The 19285-nt window shown below is 37.3% G+C and overlaps 1 long non-coding RNA gene across 3 annotated transcripts in view; it reads left to right on the top strand.

Annotated features, from left to right (window-relative positions):
• Positions 1–19285, top strand: part of LOC117308697 (uncharacterized) — a 212572-nt gene that overhangs the window by 83755 nt on the left and 109532 nt on the right. For all 3 annotated transcript variants that reach the window (XR_012327317.1, XR_004522841.2, XR_012327318.1), the window contains exon 4: positions 15419–15499. This is a non-coding gene — a long non-coding RNA (uncharacterized lncRNA). The remainder of the gene's footprint in view (positions 1–15418; positions 15500–19285) is intronic.

Raw genomic sequence — 19285 nt, 5'->3', positions numbered from 1 at the left:
TCTTCCTTTTCCTCAAATGAATTGTTACTATCTCCTCACTACCGGACATCCCAATAGGAGATGTAGAATTCCTGTTGAGATAATTTGAAGCTAATTTAATACTCAAACACTATTCAGTTTTTCAAGAAGCTCAGTGCATTTTAAGAAAAGGATTTTAGGTCATTATAAATTACACTGAAGCTGTCCTGTTTGGATATTTAAAAGCTAGTGCTCTCACTCCCTCTTTCGAGAGCACAGGAATCATAACTAACTGCTGAACAATCATTGACAGGAAGACACTGGAACTCACCAAAAAAAGATACCCCACATCCAAAGACAAAGGAGAGGCCACAATGACATGGTAGGAAGGGCACAATCACAATAAAATCAAATCGCATAACTGCTGGGTGGGTGACTCATAAACTGGAGAATACTTATGCCACAGAACTCCACCCACTAGATTGAAACTTCTGAGCCCCACTTCAGGCTTCCCAACCTGGGGGTCTTGCAACGGGAGGAGGAAATCCTAGAGAATCAAACTTTGAAGCCTAGTGGGATTTGATTGCAGGACTTTGACAGGACTAGGGGAAACAGAGACTCCACTCTTGGAGAGCACACACAGAGTAGTGTGCGTGTCGGGACCCAGGGGAAGGAGCAGTGACCCCATAGGAGACTGAATCAGACCTACCTGCTAGTAGTGTTGGAGGGTCTCCTGCAGACGTGGTAGGTGGCTGTGCCTCACTGGGAGGACAAGGACACTGGCAGCAGGAGTTCTGGGAAGTATTCCTTGGCATGAGCCCTCCCAGAGTCAGCCATTAACCCCAACGAGAGCCTGGGTAGGCTCCAGTGTTGGGTCACCTCAGACCAAACAACCAACAGGGAGGGAACCCAGACCCACCCATCAGCAGTCAAGTGGATTAAAGATTTACTGAGCTCTACCCACCAGAGCAACAGCCAGCTCTACTCACCCCCAGTCCCTCCCATCAGGAAACTTGCACAAGCCTCTTAGAGAGCCTCATCTACAAGAGGGCAGACAGCAGAAGCAAGAAGAACTACAATCCTGCAGCATGTGGAACAAAAACCACATTCACAGAAAGATAGACAATATGAAAAGGCAGAGGGCTATGTACCAGATGAAGGAACAAGATAAAACCCCCAAAAAACAACTAAATGAAGTGGAGATAGGCAATCTTCCAGAAAAAGAATTCAGAATAATGATAGTGAAGATGATCCAGGACCTCAGAAAGAGAATGGACACAAAGACTGAGAAGATGCAAGAAGTGTTTAACAAAGACCTAGAAGAATTAAAGAACAAACAAACAGAGATGAACAATACAATAACTAAAATGAAATCTACACTAGAAGGAATCAATAGCAGAATAACTGAGGCAGAAGAACGGATAAGTGACCTGGAAGACAGAATGGTGGAATTCACTGCTGTGGAACAGAATAAAGAAAACAGAATGAAAAGACAGCCTAAGAAGACAGCCTAAGAAGACAGCCTAATGAAGACAGCCTAAGAGACCTCTGGGACAACATTAAACACAACAACATTCGTATTATAGGGGTCCCAAAAGGAGAAGAGAGAGAGAAAGGACCCGAGAAAATATTTGAAGAGATTATAGTCGAAAACTTCCCTAACATGGGAAAGGAAATAGCCACCCAAGTCCAGGAAGTGCAGACAGTCCCATACAGGACAAATCCAAGGAGAAACACGCCGAGACACATAGTAATCAAATTGGCAAAAACTAAAGACAAAGAAAAATTATTGCAAGCAGCAAGGGAAAACGACAAATAATGTGCAAAGGAACTCCCATAAGGTTCACAGCTGATTTCTCAGCAGAAACTCTACAAGCCAGAAGGGAGTGGCATGATAAAGTGATGAAAGGGAAGAACCAACAATCAAGATTACTCTACCCAGCAAGGATCTCATTCAGATTCAATGGAAAAATCAAAAGCTTTACAGACAAGCAAAAGCTAAGAGAATTCAGCACCACCAAACCAGCTCTACAACAAATGCTAAAGGAACTTCTCTAAGTGGGAAACACAAGAGAAGGAAAGGACCTACAAAAACAAACCCAAAACAGTTAAAAAAATGATAATAGGAACATACATATCGATAATTACCTTAAAGGTGAATGCATTAAATGCTCCAACCAAAAGACACAGGCTTGCTAAATGGATAGAAAAAGAAGACATATATATGCTGTCTACAAGAGACCCACTTCAGACCTAGGGTCACATACAGACTGAAAATGAAGAGATGGAAAAAGATATTCCATGCAAATGGAAATCAAAAGAAAGCTGGAGTAGCAATACTCATTTCAGATAAAATAGACTTTAAAATAAAGAACGTTATAAGAGACAAGGAAGGACACTACATAATGATCAAGGGATCAATCCAAGAAGAAGATATAACAATTATAAATGTATATGCACCCAACATAGGAGCACCTCAATACATAAGGCAACTGCTAACAGATATAAAAGAGGAAATCGGGCTTCCCTGGTGGTGCAGAGGTTGAGAGTTCACCTGCCAATGCAGGGGACACGGGTTCATGCCCTGGTCCGGGAGGATCCCACATGCTGCGGAGTGGCTGGGCCCGTGGGTCATGGCGCTGGGCCTCCGCGTCCAGAGCCTGTGCTCCGCAAGGGGAGAGGCCACAGCAGTAAGAGGCCTGTGTACCGCCAAAAAAAAAAGAAACATTCACAGAAGAGCTAACACCCATCCTTCTCAAACTCTTCCAAAAAATTGCAGAGGAAGGAAAACTCCCAAACTCATTCTATGAGGCCACCATCACCCAGATAGCAAAACCAGAAAAAGATACTACAAAAAAAGAAAATTACAGACCAATATCACTGATGAATACAGATGCAAAAATCCTCAACAAAATACTAGCAAACAAAAGTCAACAGCACATTAAAAGTATCATACACCATGTTCAAGTGGAATTTATCCCAGGGTTGCAAGGATTCTTCAATATATGCAAATCAATCAATGTGATACACCATATTAACAAATTGAAGAATAAAAACCATATGATCATCTCAATAGATGCAGAAAAAGCTTTTGACAAAATTCAGCACACATTTATGATAACAACTGTCCAGAAAGTGGGCATAGAGGGAACCCACCTCAACATAATAAAGGCCATATGTGACAAACCCACAGCAAACATCATTCTCAATGGTGAAAAACTGAAAGCATTTCCTCTAAGATCAGGAACAAGACAAGGATGTCCACTCTCACCACTATTATTCAACATAGTTTTGGAAGTCCTAGCCACGACAATCAGAGAAGAGAAAGAAATAAAAGCAATACAAATTGGAAAAGAAGAGTAAAACTGTCACTGTTTGCAGATGACATGATACTATACATAGGGAATCCTAAAGATGCCACCAGAAAACTACTAGAGCTAATCAATGAATTTGGTAAAGTTGCAGGATACAAAATTAATGCACAGAAATCTCTTGCATTGCTATACACTAATGATGAAAAATCTGAAAGAGAAATTTAGGAAACACTCCCATTTACCATTGCAACAAAAAGAATAAAATACCTAGGAATAAACCTACCTAGGGAGACAAAAGACCTGTATGCAGAAAACTATAAGACATTGATGAAAGAAATTAAAGGTGATACCAAAGATACCAACAGATGGAGAGATATACCATATTCTCGGATTGGAAGAATCAATATTGTGAAAATGACTATCCTACCCAAAGCAATCTACAGATTCAATGCAATCCCTATCAATTTACCAATGTCATTTTTTTGTAGAATTAGAACAAAAAATCTTAAAATTTGTGTAGAGACACAAAAGACCCCAAGTAGCGAAAGCAGTCTTGAGGGAAAAAATAGAAACAGGAGGAATCAGACTCCCTGACTTCAGACTATGCTACAAAGCTACAGTAATCAAGACAATATGGTACTGGCACAAAAACAGAAACATAGATCAATGGAACAAGATAGAAAGCCCAGAGATAAACCCGTACACCTATGGTCAACTAATCTATGACAAAGGAGGCAAGGATAAACATTGGAGAAAAGACAGTCTCTTCTATAAGTGGTGCTGGGAAAACTTGACAGCTACATGTAAAAGAGTGAAATTAGAACACTCCCTAACACCGTACACAAAAGTAAACTCAAAATGGATTAGAGACCTAAATGTAAGACTGGACACTATAAAACCCTTACAGGAAAACATAGGATGAACACTCTTTGAGATAAATCACAGAAAGATCTTTTTTGATCCACCTCCTAGAGTAATGGAAATTTTAAAAAAAATAAATGGGACCTAATGAAACTTAAAATCTTTCGTACAGCAAAGGAAACCATAAACAAGATGAAAAGACAACCCTCAGAATGGGAGAAAATATTTGCAAATGAATCATTGGACAAAGGATTAATCTCCAAAATATATAAACAGCTCATGCAGCTCAATATTAAAAAAACAAACAGCCCAATCCAAAAATGGGCATAAGACCTAAATAGACATTTCTCCAAAGAAGACATACAGATGGCCAAGAGGCACATGAAAAGCTACCCAACATCACTAATTATTAGAGAAATGCAAATCAAAACTACAATGAGGTACCACGTCACAATGGTTAGAATGGGCATCATCAGAAAATCTACAAACAACAAATGCTGGAGAGGGTGTGGAGAAAAGGGAACCCTCTTGCACTGTTGGTGGGAATGTAAATTGATTCAGCTACTATGGAGAACAGTATGGAGGTTCCTTAAAAAACTAAAACTAGAATTACCATATGACCCAGCAATCCCACTACTGGGCATATACCCAGAGGAAACCATAATTCAAAAAGACACATACACCCCAGTGTTCATTGCAGCACTATTTACAATAGTCAGGTCATGGAAGCAACCTAAAGGTCCATCGACAGACAAATGAATAAAGAAGATGTGGTACATATATACAATGGACTATTACTCAGCCATAAAAAGGAACGAAATTGGGTCATTTGTAGAGACGTGGATGCCTCTAGATACTGTCATACAGAGTGAAGTAACTCAGAAAGAGAAAACAAATATCGTATATTAACGCATATATGTGGAACGTAGGAAATGGTACAGATGAAACCGGTTTGCAGGGCAGAATTTGAGACATAGTAGTAAAGAGAAAACATATGGACACTAAGGGGGGAAAGCGGGGGGTGGTGGTAGTGGTGGTGTGATGAATTGGGCGATTGGGATTGACATGTATGCACTGATGTGTATAAAATGGATGACTAATAAGAACCTGCTGTATAAAAAAAAAAAGCTAGTGTTACTAATATTAAAAGTTCAATCTTAAATATTAAAAAAAAGAAAAAAATTAAAGGATTTTTAAAATAGCCATTCATCTGTGATTAGGTTTTCCTATGCTTGGAATAAGCTTTTGGTCAGCAATAGGAATGCCTAAAGGAAAGTGCACCTAATTTTCTTATTTGTTCATTCAATTGATTCTACTTTGTGCCTATTACTGTGCTAATACTAGGATGAGGGTGAAAAGAGAATGACAAGACAAGCCACAACCTGGAAGAAAATCTTTGCAAAACTCATATCCAATAGAAGACTGGTGTACAAAATATATGAAGGACACTTAGAACTCAGCAATAAGAAACCAAGCAACCCAGTTCGAAAGTGTGCAAAAGATCTGAACAGGCATGTCACCGAAGAAGATATACTTACAAATAATTATGTGAGATGATGCTCAAACTCATGTCATTAAGAAACGGCAAATTAAAACAACAATGAGATACCACCATACAACTATTAATGGTTAAATCCAAAACACTGATAACACCAAATACTGGCAAGGGTATGGAGCAACAGGAATTCTCAGTCATTTCTGTTGGAAATGCAAAATGGTATAGCCACTTTGGAAATCTGACAGGGTCTTACAAAACTAAATGTAATCTTACCATAAGATCCAGCAATTGCACTCCTTCGTATTTATCTAGATGAGTTGAAAACTTATGTCCATGCAAAATCCTGCACAAAAATGTTTATAACAGCTTTATTTATAATTGCCAAAACTTGGAAGCAATCAAGATGTCCTTCAACAGATGAATGGATAAATAAACCATGGTACATACATTGAAGGGAGTATTATTCAGCAATAAGTAGAAAAGAGCTATCAAGCCATGGAAGGACGTGAAGTGATCCTAACTGCATATTGCTAAAGTAAAGAAGCCAATCTGAATAGGTTACTTACTATATGAGCTTAACTGTAAGACATTCTGGGAAAGGGAAAACTATAGAGACTATAAAAAGATCAGTGGTTGCCAGGGCTTTGGAGGAAGAAATGGAGGGATGAATAGATGGAAAATAGAAGTTTATTAGTATAATGAAACTATTATATGTAATACTGCAATGATGGATACATAACATTATGCATTTTTAAAAACCCATAGAACTATACAATACAAAGAATGAACCTTAATATAAATTATGGCCTTTAGTTAATAATAATGTATCAGTATTGGTTCATCAATTATAGCAAATGTATCACTGTTATGCAAGATGTTAATAATAGGGGAAACTGTATACAGAGTAGGGGGTGGGGAGAGGAGGTAGATGCAAACTATACTTTTTGCTCAAGTTTTCTCTAAACCAAAACTGCTCTAAAAAGTAGAATCAATTGAAGTTTGAAGACCACTAACTTTTAGAATTGCGTTTTGGCAAGGACCAGTCATTCCTGGGCCATTTCTTTAAAAAAAAAGGACATAGTTTGAGTTAAGCCTCTGTGAGAGACAATAATAGTTTATGTCACAGGTCTGTCATAGTATAATACACTATTTATTTTCTATATCATTCATTTTCTATACAGAAGGCCCTTCCTGAATGGACCATGAATATGACTTTGATATGGACTCCTTTATGTTAATAGTAACTCTACAACTTCTTTTAAATTACCTTTTCTTTCCACAGTTTCTTTTAAATCACTTCAAATATAAAAATAATGGGAAATGCTTTCATGTTTTTGTCAAGATTAATGCACCCTTTGCCCCCCTTTATGAGGCTTTCGACTGGTACTTTAATTCTAAGGGAATGTACCCACCAGTTCTGGGATGTCTGCCCTGGGAGATTAGCTGGTGGTTGACTCCTTATTATACATACTCAGTCAGTCTATGATTGGCCAGAAAATTTCACATTATTTTTTACCACTTGAAAGCAAAAGGGGAGAAAAAATCCCCCAAACTCCTCAAATTGCTATTTCCAAGTGTCCAAGTGAAATTTCAAGTAACAATTGAGTTTGACCAGTTTAGTGCAACCCTGAAGCTCAAGCTGACTCTAAACCTGTCTTTAATCAAGTTAACCACAACATGCAGTCAGGGGTGAAATAGGCATTTGCTGTTATGTCCCTCCTTATCAATACAAAATGCTACTCAATTTCATAACTTTCCACAGCACTCAGCAGCCCCAACTTCCTCTTTTGCACCTCCCAACCCACTGCCAATGTAAATTATTGTGTAGTACCTGTATTTTTCAGGATAAATCATGAGAACAGAATTTTTTAGTGAGAACTTTTTTTCAGAACAACATGGAATTATTTTAAGGTGTGTTTCCAGCCGATAGTAAAAACAACTAACTAGAAACTTAGCTAAGTGGATGCTATGTTCCAAGAATTCAAGTCCTGAAGAAGGTTATTTTAATATCAAAAGAATGTTGACAGCATCTCTTAGTGACACAGATTCCATTCAAATCTCCCCTTTGCCGTGGGTTTGAAGTTGAGCCTCTGGTGACATTGAGATTTGTAATATCAAAGTTCTTTTAAACGACTAAGCAGGTATTATAATTTTCTTTTTTCCCCCCCGAAGGAGATGGTAAAAAGTTCCCCATCAGAAAAAAAAAAAAAAAAAAAAAAAAAAAGTTCCCCATCAGCTCATTTATAAAAAAGCCATTAGGAGAAGGAGGAAAGGAAGAATGGGGATAAAGCCCTTTAAAAAGAGGTAATAAATGATCACATTAGAACAGTAAGATATAAAATAAGGTCTCCGAATTTCTATTTTTAAAATAGCTTTATTTTTAAAAATTAAAAAATAAGTAGCTTTATTAAGATATAATTCACATTCAATACAATTCACCCATTTAAAGTATACAAGTCAATGTTTTTTGGCATGTTCACAGGATTGTTCAACCATCACCACAATCTAGTTTTAGAATATTTTCATCCTCACTAAAAGAAACCCCACACTCTTTAGCAGTATATCCCCATTCTCCTCTCTGCTTCCCCCCCACCCCACCCCATTCAATTCTAAGCAACCGCTAGTCTACTTTCTTTATAAATTTGCCTGTTCTGGACACTTTATATGAAAGTAATCATACAATATGTGGCCTTTTGTGACCGTTTTTCATCACTTAGCATATTGTAACATGTATCAGTACTTAATTTCACTTTATAGATGGATAATATTGCATGTTACGGAATATCAAATTTTATTTATCGTTTCATCAGGTGATGGACATTTAGGTTATTTGAACTATTTGGCTATTAAAACTAATGCTGCTTTGAACATTTGTATACAAGTTTTTGTGGGAATGTATGTTAATTTTAGGGGGGTAAATATTTAGGAGTAGAATCACTACATCATATGGTAATTCTGTGTTTATTTAAGGAAATGACGAATTGTTTTCCAAAGAAGCTGCACCATTTTACATTTCCATCAGCAATGAATGAGGGCTCCAATGTCTCCACATTCAATCTCTTTTATAAATTAACTTTCTCAAAAACAGAAAGAAATGAAGGAAGGGAGGGAGGGAGGGATGGAAGGAGGAAATAAGTCAGCTGATGCTTTCCTGCTGATAAGGTCATTCTAATGATGGACTAGACCTTTTGGAGTCAAATATTATAAAAATAAAGGCAGAATTGCACTGACCATTTTTTTCCTACATTATCAGCCATGTTGCCTATGAAATCATAGGTAAATGATTCTAAATACTTTTTATGATATATGAAGAAACATAAAAATGCAAGAAAAAAAACAGTGTTTACATATTCACACATATTTTCACACAGGCATGCACAGTAAAGAATATGGAAGAAAATATACCAGGGTTTTAATAATTGCTATATCTAGAAAACAAGGTTGCACATGGATTTCTTTCCCCTTCCTTTTGCTTATCTATAGGTATCTTTGTAAAAACAATAAGCATGTGTAGCTTTTTTGTTTTAAGGAAGAAGTATGATCCTTCTACCAGTGGGTCCCATAGCACCAGGTTCTCAACCTGGCTGAACATTAGAATCACCAAAGGAGCTTTTAAGAAAAATACCAATGTCTTGACCCCCTTCCTTACAAATTCATATTCAGTTGATCTGGGATGATTCCAGTGTACAAGCAGAGTGAGAACTACACCCTTCAGTTCTCTGCTATCGCATTTGTTGAGTTTTGCTAGAAGGAAAAAAGCTTTCCTACAGGCTGACGGTCTCCTGTTGTGAGCTTAGTTGAGGCCATTTTATTTATGGTTTGCAAGGTATTATCTTTACTGGGTTACATCTGGAGAGGCTCCTTTAGTATCAAGAGGCTACTTCAAGAAACATGTGAAGAGGTGTCCCAAACTTTCTTCTGGCAAGTGTCATGGGAAGATCAGTAACTTAAATGTTGAAATGAAACCATCTGGCACTTAAGGAGTTTTATACACAGAGTAAGGTGCAGTTTTTAAACCAAAATAAAGCTGTCTTTGGCTTAATGAATAGTAATATTTAGACAATGATTTGTCATGCAATCCTCTGCTGCATGGTAATGAGAGATGCATAGAAGTGGTCTGGGGATGGGAGAGAGAAGATGAAAGTAAACACTGAAGGCCTCAGTAAGGATATGCATCACTGAATACTCTATATCTATTGCCTTTTCCTTTTTTTGTACAGTAGGTAGTTGGAGAGAAACTGGGTCCATTAAAATTCTTGATACTTGTATCTAGTGTGAAGTAACATACTTCTTGAATGAAGAACAAAGTAGTTAGCTTTCCGGCTGAATAATGGGGCAGTGTGACTTTATGTGTCTGATACCTTCAGAACTAGGGATATTTGATGTTCCTGTCAGAAGGATCTACTCCTGAAGCATCTGAAGGCTTTTAACTTAAAATATTGGAAGCATACATCCTTTGACAAATCTCACTCTTAGCTCCTGTCTGGTCTCTGTTTGGTGGGGCAAGAAAACGGGTAAAGAGAATGGTTGTCTTAAATGGATAACCAGCAACGACCTACTGTATAGAACAGGGAGCTCTGCTCATTGTTATGTGGCAGCCTGGATGGGAGGGCAGTTTGCGGGGAGAATGCATACATGTATATGTTTTGCTTTTGCTGTGCACCTGAAACTATCACAACATTGTTAATTGGCTATACTCCAATATAAAATTAAAAGTTAAAAGCCCACCCCCCCCCCAAAAAAAAGAGAATGATTGTCTTTCTCTATGACAAGGGGAGAAAGTAGTACTGAATTAAGCAGCTCTTTTCACAAATGTCAGTTATTTTTAGAAGAATTATTTTCACCTTTTCATCCACAAACCAATTTTAATGAGTTTCAAGGTACCTGGTAGGTATGTGGGGAAAGCCAGTGATAAATGACATTATTCAGGCCTTTAAATTCTTATGATCCAGAAAAAAAATTCAAGTCCTTAAAAAATTAATAAACAAAGTAGAATTCATGAAAATGACATACAGTTCTGTAAAATTTCGAAGAATGAAGAGAGCACCTTTGGATGTTGAAGAGGTTTAATGTTTTTCTACTGTAATGTCAAAGCTGAGTTTCCCCCCACCTTTTAGAAAGTGGTGCCGGCTTTCAGATGAACCTGCAGTCCCTTCAGATTCAATTGCAAGACTTTGGTATATTCCTTTTTCTCACTGCATTGTTTACCATTACTATTTCTATATGATAAATGTCAGAAGTGTTTTGTTGTTTTGACCTTCTGGCTTCTGCTAAAAATAGCCAAATTACCAGTAAATTTAGAATGTTAATTCATAATCACATTGGATATTAATATCAAAGAAGATGCAAGATTCTTATCCTGGATAACTTCGAAAGTTTAAACTTTTTTTTTTAATGTTTTCCATATTAATGACTGTCAATCATGCTTTATCCATGGTTTATTTATTTATTTTGTATTGAAGTATATAATTAACTTACTATATTAGTTTCAGGTGTACAACACAGTAATTCAATATTTTTATACATTACAAAATGTTCACAATAAGTCTAGTTACCATCTGTCACCATACAGTTATTACCATATTATTGACTATATTCCCTAGGCTGTATGTTACTGAAGTTTAAACTTCTTAATGTTTAAACATAGTAATAATGATGTCTATCATTTATTGAGCTCTTTCACTTTGTTCCTTCCTCTGTGTTTATCTTGCTATAAGTGTATTACTTCATTTAATATTTAAAAACGTCCTATGTATAATTCTTCTAGCTTCATCTTCATTATAATTCCTGAAAATGCACGTAATACCTTGTTTTTATTGACATACTTTTGTAAGCTACAACAACCGATGAAAAAACCCAGACAGGAAAGTGGTTGTTTCAGGAAGTCTCCTCCTCTCAGGAAGTTTGTTTCCTTGAGTGCTTCAAATTTTAGACTGACTCTATCTTCCGACTGTTTTTGAAGGATGTGTCATGGTTCAGGGTTGTGAAGTCATTATTGTGGGTGGTTTTATTATGTCTACCTCTTTCAATCCCATGGGTCTCACAACCAGTTTTAACGATGATTTCTTGACTTCAAATTCTTTGGCCAAACATAATATGTGAATTCAACCCCTACCCCCATATAGTTATCAGTTTTGATTTCTCCCAGATGATTAATTTTCAACCATGACCTAGGACAGGCAATCCATTTTTCTTGCCAAATTTCCAGTCCAGTGGAAGAAACTTTTCTAGTCCCTTCTAGGCTTTTGGTTTTATGCTGAGAGTGCACCTATAGCTTTCCACACCCCCAGGCCTGAAAATTCCTGTCTTTTTCCCCAACTCTCTACTCTTAGGTTAAAACCTCAGTGACTTAGAATATCCAGGTCCAGTGGCCTCATGGCCCATTTGGCTTTAGCGCCCATTCATTGCTCTGGCTTCAGATTGACTGTTCATTTCACGTGGTTTTTCTTTTTTGTTTTCAAGCATATATATGGATACGTATGTTTTCATGGCTGTTATATCCCATTCAGCAGTGCTGTGTTTGGAGCAAAGGGGAGGGAGAGGCTGATCAGTCGTAATGATCAAAGACCTCAACTTCATCTATATGGTACCACAAGCTAATTGGACTTTCTCTGTATTTTCAGCCTGCTTACTTTTTTCCCATTAAAGAAACCAGCAGGTCACATAGTCTGTCTTGAAAATGTAGCCTTATACCTGTTGCTCTTTATATGTCATGGTTGTCAGAGATGGTAAACTCGTGGTAAACAAGCTGCAGTTGCTTGACTTAATAGTTGGTCAAATGTCACTCTCAAGCCAGAAATATAATAATGGGAATTTTTGTGTGTGTGTGGGGAGGAGGGGTAAAATTATGAACTATAAAACCAGAGTGACAGGAAGGTGCTAGGAGAAATGTTCAAAACACTGATGTGATTTATGAACATGTGGCAAACAGATGTGGTGCAGTAATAGGGACCCCCATCTCCTTTTATAAATTTGGATCATATTTGCGTCTTTCCCGAATCCCCCCACCCCTAGGTTCATAATATGCTTTATTAAAATTCTCTCCAGGGCATATGGATGATTAATAATTGTTGATGACAGAAATTTGGTTTTGGTAAGCTGCACAGTGAAAGATAAATACAACGAGGCTATTTTAACCTCTGTATATTAAGCTTATTAGAGTGAGGCTTCTCTGTAAGATGGCCTGTGTTGAGATTGTGTGTGATTTATGGAAATGTCACCAATGACCCTGGTTCTGGAAAAACTCTTAAAATCTCTTTTGTTGTAATCATCACTTGGGTTTCAGTTGTCACTAGGGAAAATCATTTGGGGAAAAAAACATAATCAAGAGTAGTTAAAATACGCTTCAAATAAAATAAATATTGGGTAGCTATCTAGGAATAAAAATACAAAGAACCTCTGAGATGAATGTTAGAAATAGAAATTTATTTGTAACTAATCCTAAATGTGGTGTGGAAGAGAAGCAAATGGATAGGGAAACACTGGAATATTGGCTTCTGATTCTCTTCCCAAAAGCCAATGACATGTCTGAAACCTTTAGATAAGTCTTTTAATTCTTTAAAACTTTGTTAAGAGAGCAAGTGTTCTGCATTTAGTATCTGTAATACAGTTTGAAAAAAATGTTTTAATAAAACAAAAAATTTTAAGACATTGCATCTGTGTGGCAAGAAATTCAAGCAGTACAAATGTGTTTATAGTGAAGAATTAATTTTTCTTTCATCCTTCTCAAGTCCTCAATTTTGCTTGTCTAGAAGCAACTGCTATTAGTTTGAACTTATTTAATAAAAGTCCTAATGTTATAAGTCAATCTTCCAAATAGGAATACTGAAATTTACCACAAATTGCATTTAGCATCCTGTACTATTCACACTGAGTTACTAGTCATTTGTAAAGCTAATATTTATAGCAAGATCATATAATTCCTACTTCACTCAAGTGATATGTTGAGGAAACTTAAAGTGGATAAAGGAAACAAAATTCAAAATAATGAGAATAATGTTAGAGGCCTGATGTTACTGATTTGGTGAATTTTTGCTGTGGGCCGGGACTTTGTCAGGCAGAACTAAAAGATCATACAGCTGAAACTCTTGATTTGCAATTTCCAAAACCCCTCCATTTCTCCCATCCAAGAGTATGGCCAGTAGTTGTCTGGAAGTTACAAAGACTGATGGCTAGATCAGGGCCTTCTACAAAGTGTTATAAGAATCAGCCTGGGCAAGTCTGTGCTTACCTTGTTGGGCTAAAGGAGAAGAAGAATCAAGAACCCCCATGCTTTACTTCATCCCGTCATTTTTTATTCAATTAGGATAAATTATAAAAACAGTAACAAAAACTAAAACACACAGGGTAATAATATCCTAATGTGTTTGAGAAATAATGCAGAAGATGGACTTAACCACCTCAAAAAAATTTGGGAAACTATTCAGGGGTCTAAATGGAAGTCTGGTACTTTGATTACCTAGACAAGTTTCCTTCAACTCTGTTCACATCATCAGCTTCCTTCTCACCTCTATCAGTAATGACTAGTAACTCAGTTTTATACCTGTTTCTTAGAAAATGTATAAGAAAGATTCTGTCACACAAAAAAAAAAAGAAAGAAAAGAAAAAGAAAAAACATTAGTGCTGTTGCATTCTTTGTGTCTTCAGAGGGTTTTGTCCTCAGTCTGAAACTAGGTTAAGACATTTATACTTGAATAGCTGGAAAGTGTCTTGATTCTTTTCTAAATTGAAGTGCCTTGGTGGTTGACAATTGAAGAATGATTTACAATTCCTGGAGTACTTTGTGGGTTTGGTTTTTAAAACCAGTTCTTAATATTCAAGCTACTTGGAAGTTAGAGGTTGAATAATAACTGGTTATCTCTAAAATGTGGAATTTGTACAGTTTTGAGTAAATGCCCAAACTGTGTTCTCAAAAATGTAAATTACCATATTCAATTGTCCTGGGAACTAATGGAGAAGCAGTAGGGTTTTTTCTCTAAATTATAAACTAGTTCAATATTAGAAAATTAAAACCTAAAGAAAGCAGATTTCCCTATGCAGATGTTATAGTCCTGATACAGTCCCCATTTGCTATAGTGTGGCCCTATGATAACACCATACACCTCCAGGTTTTACCAATGCATATCTTGAGAATAAGGGAGGGAGCCACAGCATCTCGTGTATCTTTTCAGAACAAAAGCTAATGTTACATTAATCCAGACTTTCAAAAATAAATTCAAATATCCTGGTATTCCGTCAGTATAACAGTTTTGAATTATCCTAGCAATAAGACCAGCTGAATTCTTTACTGCGCTTAGCTAACATAAACAAAATAATGCCTGCCTCTCTTTATCTTTCCTGAAATCAGTCAATAAGTGTTGTATAAGCTGAAATAGCATTTTAATTAATGAGCATAAGCAGCCAGATAACTGAGAACTTGAAAACTGAGTTTATGTCTCACCTGATGTTCTATTCTTATCACCTACAACACTGCTAAATAAAACCTCTACTCATTCTTCCGTTGATTCTACAAATAATTATTTACACCCGCTATGTGTTAAATGTCTTGGTAGGAGCTGGGTGTTCAAAGACTTAAAAACAAACAAACAGATACACAAAATGAAATAAAACACCACTATCCCTGACTTTTAGTAGTTCCTATTGTGGAAACAAAAATATAACTACGTAATAAAAATATGACGCTATTACAGAGGTATGTACAAAATTGTATAGAAATACATCATAAAGCTACCTCTAGAGAAGCTAGAAAGAAATCACATAGACTGTGTCTCATGTTGATGTTTTCCAGGTGTCAGAAAAGGATGCGCATAATGAAGGATGTGAGCAAGAATACAGAACTGTGAACTGAAATATTTGGGAACAGATATTGGTAAGGAGGCTTGGGTTCATATTACAGAGTGTCCTCTATATTATGTTAAGAAATGTACTTACATTCACTCTAAATAATGAAGAGTCTTTTAAGGCTTATGAGTAGAGGAGCTGAGAAGATCAGATTTGGATGTGTACAAACCACTCAGAGTTATAAACAATAAATTCCGGGCAACAAGACTTTAACAAGGAGAAACAAACAGGGCGCTACTGAAAAGATGAAAACCTGAACCAAGAAAACTGCAGTGGGGATGAAGAGGAAGGGGATGGAGATTAAGTTCCTCAGCCCTGAGACACGACAGTATTTATCCATGCCTGTGTCCATCCATGCCCCTCCCTCAGCAAGCTCTCCTCTAAACTGTTCCCATATTCTACAAGTTTACCATTTACCCCTATAAAAATTATGATGTATTTCAGGCATACAGAGGCAATAAGGACTAATGTAATAAAACACCTGTGAAACCACTACCCTGTTTAGGAAATAAAGCATTAATACCGATGAAGGCTTCTGTGTGGCTGTCCATGTTGCTACATGCAGCTTTTGTTCTTTGATTTTTATTGCTTAGTAGTGTTTTACTGTATAAACCTACCAAGATTTATTCATTCATCTCTTGTAAATACCTTTAGAATGTTTCCAGTTTTTTGCTGTTACATGCAATGCTGCTATAAAAATTATTGTTTTGTCACTTTCTATACATGTGTGAGGTTTTCTAGGTATGAACACAGGAACAGAATCCCTGTTCGAGTCTGCATTTTCACTTTCATTAGGTATCAACACATTGTTCTCCAAAGTAATTATACCCATTACACTCTCACCAGCAAATTTTAAAAATTAAATTAAATTTTAAAATAAATAAAACAAAAACTCTTGGTGTTTTGCAACTTCACCAATACTCAGTATTGTCAGACTTTCAAGTTGTTGCCAGATTGTGTCAGGACTTTTAAGCCGCTGAGGGTTCTTTGGCTTTTGCTCTAAGTAAGATGGGAAGCCACTGGAGGATTTTGAATAGAAGGATGAAATGATCTGACTAAGCAGGATCATTCTGGCCACCGGGTTGAAAAGAGACTCTACGGAGGTAAAGGGATAGAACCTGTGAGACTAGTTAAGTGGCTGTTGCACTAATCTATTCAAAATATGATGGAGGATTAAACCAAGGTAGTGGCAGTGGGGGAGTGAGAACTGAAAACATATCCAGACTCTAGATACATTTAGAATGTGGCAACATTTTGAAAGTAAAGACAGTGGATTTGCTGTTAGTGTGTGAGAGACTCCAAGGTTTTAGCATGAGTAACTGAAAGAATCCAGTTGCTGTCTACTAAGATGCGGAGGAATGCAGAAGGAACAGGTTTGGAGGAAAGATCAGGAATCAGCTTTGGGCTTGATACGTTTGAGAAGAATATTAGATCTCCACTTGAATATAGAGAAGTTTAGAATTAAGATGATAGTTCAGAACTAGAGTGTAAATTTTGGGGACTTTATCATATAGACAGTATTTAAAGTCCTGAGACTAGTAGAGGTCACCAAAAGAGTATTGTAGTCAGAGAAGGTCCGTGAACTGAGCCCCATATTTATTTATTTATTTATTTGCGGTACGCGGGCCTCTCACTGCTGTGGCCTCTCCCGTTGCGGAGCACAGGCTCTGGACGCGCAGGCTCGGCGGCCATGGCTCACGGGCCCAGCCGCTCTACGGCATGTGGGATCTTCCCGGACCGGGTCACGAACCCGTGTCCCCTGCATCGGCAGGCGGACTCTCAACCACTGCGCCACCAGGGAAGCCCTGAGCCCCATAATTAATGGGAGATAAGAGAAACCAGCAAAAGAAACAGGAAACAGAGGAGGAAAGCTAAGACAGTGGCTGTGCCAGAAGTCACAGAAAATGTGTCCCCTGTTGCTGGTAGATCAAGTGGGTTGAGAACTGAGATATGATCGTTAGATTTAGCAGCATGAAAGTTATCGCTGATTTCTCAGCAGAAGTTTTAGAGTTGTGGTGTGGGTGAAAGCTCAACTAGAGCATTTTATGAGAGAACAAGGAGAGGAATTAATTATTCTTTGTATTATTTTTGCTGTAAAGGGGAGTAGGGAAATAGGGCTCCAGCTGAATGGTGGATTGGGGATAAAAGAGTTTTTTTTTTTAATATTGGGAATGTATTTAGCATATTTATGTGCTGTGGGATGATCCAAAAAAGAAGTAAAAAATGATGATGCAATAGCGAGACGAGACATTCTGGAGGGATGTCCTTGAGTAGGTGGAAGGAGATGGGACTAGTGGACAAGTAAAAGGAGTATGGATAGTTATTTCATCAGTTGTGGCCAAAGGGAAGGCAGAATAAACGGGCATGGATGTGGGCTGAGGGATAGAAGTGATGGTGGGAGTGTGTAGAGTTGATGGTTTCTCAGTGAAATAGGAAATAAGCATCAGCTGAGAGTGTGGAAGAGGGAGAGGTGTTAGAAGTTTTAGTAGCGAGGATAAGGTATGGAGTAGTGACCTAGGAGAAACACACTGGGAATTATTCTTTCTGATATTTAATATGTCTTTGATTATTTCAGTAAACTGGTCTCCTACTTTCTGTCCTTGCCCCAAATTGATTCTTTTTTAACAAGATTATGTCACTCTACTCAAAACCTTCCAATAGGTACACATCTTGCTCAGAGTCAAAGTTCCTCATATCTCCTACAAGGCTCTACACTATCTGTACCCAAATTGCCTCTCTAAACTCACCTACAACTGCTTTTTCCCTCACTCACATCATCAAGGCAGGAAACTGTGTCTATTTTGTTCACTACTATATCCCCAGCAATTAGAACAGCGCCTAGAACATAATATGAGTAGGTACTCTAAATATTAGTTCGGTAAATGAAGTGGCAGAATTTTAGTGGTAAACTAAGAAGAATATAAGCAAAGTCATCCAAATTACAGCCTTTTTCTAAACTTGTTGGCTTTGTTGGGACATATGGGTAATGATGTCTTTTTTTGTTATTAACTGGGACAATTTGGGGCCAGACAAGTATTGTGTTATTTAAATGCTGCTGAAACTTGCATATATCTTTGACTCAAAAAATTTAAGAGATGGCAGTTCAGGATATTTTTTGTCCTGCATGTTGAGGTACATAAAGTTTATACTTCATGTATGTTTATATTTAGGCATGGGCTAACATAATCTAATGTCATTCAATGCAACAAACAGCCAAGGTGGATAAAAGTATGAAATTTGCTGTTAGGGATGTTGTTGAATAGGTTATGGTTGTTGTTCTTTTTACATTTCATTATCCTCCCATTATGAGACTAAAAGGAGAAAATTCTTCATAGTCCTAGACTGAGGAATAGTGCTTCTTTTATCATTATTTTATGAATATTGCAAATCATGTTAACTGATTCTGTTCCTTTCTTTTCCTTGGCTGTTAGGACATGTAGACACAGGGAGAAGTTAACTACCAATGCATTGCAGTTCTCGAGGATTTATACTGCCCACATTCAGACACTCTCCTTACTTTCTCCCCACCACCCACCCCACACCAATCTGCTAAGCCAGTTAGCACTCTGGGATCTGCAGAACCCTTCCCTTTCTAATTTCTGTTTGTTTGGTTTTTTTTCTCCCAATGCTGCTAGTATGAAATTGATGGTGAACGCTTATCAGATTAAATTTATGTGAAAGAGTGATAGTAGTGAAATAAGGATAATAGAAGAGACAAGAGCCTCAGAAACAGAAAAATGAAAGAGTAATATCTCACCCTGGTCATCTTAATGAATGTTAAGAATGAGGAAGGGGCAGATATAAGAAGAACAAA

Source organism: Tursiops truncatus, chromosome 17, assembly GCF_011762595.2.
Source record: "Tursiops truncatus isolate mTurTru1 chromosome 17, mTurTru1.mat.Y, whole genome shotgun sequence".
NCBI lineage: Eukaryota > Metazoa > Chordata > Mammalia > Artiodactyla > Delphinidae > Tursiops > Tursiops truncatus.
The sequence above is the reverse complement of the archived record's forward strand: the minus strand, read 5'-3'. Positions and strand labels throughout refer to the sequence as shown.